Source organism: Montipora capricornis, chromosome 1 (assembly GCF_036669925.1).
Source record: "Montipora capricornis isolate CH-2021 chromosome 1, ASM3666992v2, whole genome shotgun sequence".
Classification (NCBI taxonomy): Eukaryota; Metazoa; Cnidaria; class Anthozoa; order Scleractinia; family Acroporidae; genus Montipora; species Montipora capricornis.
In genome coordinates, this window is record NC_090883.1 from 4,938,037 (window position 1) to 4,940,536 (window position 2,500).

Below are 2,500 nucleotides of genomic sequence, written 5' to 3' on the forward strand. Positions count from 1 at the left end.
TCTTGTGGCTTGTAAAGGCAGGATGTACTTCGGTATTATCTCTCGGCTAAGATCACTAAGGTGCTCACGTAATCTTCCCCACGGAAAAACGAGTTTTGAATTCTCTAAAACTAAACACGTTTCTCATTTCAGACAGAATCTTGGAGAATTGCTAATATTTCAAAATGATCATTTTGAAATATGAGTAACTGGTCGATCAGACATGCATTGCAAAATCAAAGAGTCTCTGTTGATCCGTGATCTTAAGCCAGCCTTAAATGAAGACGTTGGCAGTGAGAAACTTTATGTCTATTATTAGGATATTCTTGTCATTTTATGTCAATCAATTTCGTTAGTTCCCAGTCCGTACATTTGTAGTTTTGAATTTGAATTTTTCTGTAACTGAATAATAATCACTTCTGATGATGTATGTTGTAACAAACGAAACGTTAAGTTTATAAAAGTTATGCATTTCAAGCAAATGTTTGTAACCGCTGTTTGCGTTTTTTCTTACATTTGTTTTCTTCAGGTAAGATGGAAAATATGGGGTCGAACCTCAATCAGGGAGCCTCAACTAACCAGAGAGGATTGTTTGCGCTGGTACCAAACGCAAAGAAAGATGTCTCTCATGTTTGTACAAGTGACAATTGACCCGCTTTTCCGAGAAAGACGTTCAGTTGAATTCCCGTTCCCATCATTCAATAGTCCATGCCACGATATTGAAAAATTCCCATGTAGCTTCACGCGGCTAGTAAATTCGTCTCCGAGTTTTGTCTCGATTTGCAGGGAAGATAACTGAAAGGTAAAAAACGCTTTGTATTTCTTGTACTTTCTAAACATCGGGAAAGGAGAGAGATTAGTACTGAGTGAACCTGTGGATTTACACTCTTCTGGGTTGAGATTTTGGGACCTTTTAAAAGCTCCAAGTTTTCAGCATTTTTTGTGAACACGGGCGACACCAAATCGCAAAATCTTCAAGCTCGGCCAATTCTTTCATATATTTATATTGTATTTCAAAGTCACTGTCTTGCATTTGTGGTGTTGTGGATTATATGTTTTTCGATGGACGCGCTTCACTCGAGTTTCGCTTTTTTTCAACAAACTAAATATATTTCTTCCGTCACGATTAACTTTTGTACGTACAACTTGTACATGCATCAAAGACATCAAAGGTCGATCAATTGCAACAAGCGATCTGCGTTGTTTGAACATTTTCTTGTTACATGCTTTCCAAGAGGGTAAGTGCAAAGGCATAATGATAAATTTTATAGTCACTGATTTGTCTTTTGGTAAGTTGCGGTTTTTGATGTTTTTAATGATGCATGTGGTTGAGCTATCAATATCCGATCATGCTGTTTACATTATACATGTAGCAATCAATATGGTCATGCTTATCATGCTGTTTATAAGTTAGTTTAGTCTGGTTTATTTTCTCTATGCAGTTTTTCAGGGAGCAATGTTTTGAATCATTGCTGAAGATATGAAATTTGAATTCCCAAGCAAAATTTCGCCATGCATTTCGATTTGTAGACCAGCTTGTCTGGGGGTGTGAAGGGGGTGGGGGTTTCGGCAAAATCCACAGAAAAAAGGAGAAAGAATTAGTAAAATCCTTATAACTCTTGAAAAATGCCCCAAAGACTACTGCAGTTGTTGAGTTGGCAAGTCTTATTTAAAGACTGACACTTTGTTTTCGAATGTTGAACAACGTGATTCCAAGAGTCGCAATCTTGTACAGTGAGCAGACAGGTTTGACTTAAGATATTTGTACTTCAACAACTTCATGTAAATAGTTGATGTCGTTAAGAATTTTTTTTATTTTAGTCCTGGTAAAATAAAAGACAAATTGATGTATTCTTTTGTGTTATTTGTATGATCTGTAGAAGCACCTTTAGCTACTAACAAAATCAATGTTTTTTGTCAACGTCAATCGCCTCGTGAGATTGAAATTGTCTTATGGGAATTCATCTCCTGTGGGAATATAACATCAGCTCTTTTGACCTTTTTTATACTCACATGTACAATTTAAGATAAAGATTACTTATTTAAAAAATGCCTTGTCAAAAGAAGTTGTGGTATCAAAATATGACAAAAACCCTACCCCACTGGGAAAATGTTTGTCAACGATTGCCACATGACCAGCATGAACCAGGGTCTCAACGGTGCGTTTGGTAATAGGGACAAAATTTAGGCCCTTACTGAGAACAGATTTCTCTGAGTCAGTAAGCGGAAGATTTTCTGGAATTGTAATTACGGTATTATGGCTATGCAATGTAGTGTCGTCGGTAATTTGCGGACCTATTAATTGTTGAAGTTTTAGAGTCTTGGTTTGGTGTAAATGGTCAAACAGTCCAGAATTAAGTTGTCGGATTTTAGCGCGAATCGATTGTACTAAAATTGCTGGACAGATTTTGGAAAGTTCGGAGCGGCAATGAAGAATTTGTTTGTCAAGTGCGATTCGTTTTTGGCACATAGCTCTAATTGTGATCCTCATAATATTACGTGAAAAAGAATTTTGCGCACG

General features: G+C 36.8%; 1 pseudogene; it reads left to right on the plus strand.

Annotated features, from left to right (window-relative positions):
* The first annotated feature begins 717 nt into the window (after positions 1–717).
* Positions 718–2,500, plus strand: part of LOC138048677 (uncharacterized) — a 16,054-nt pseudogene continuing 14,271 nt past the window's right edge.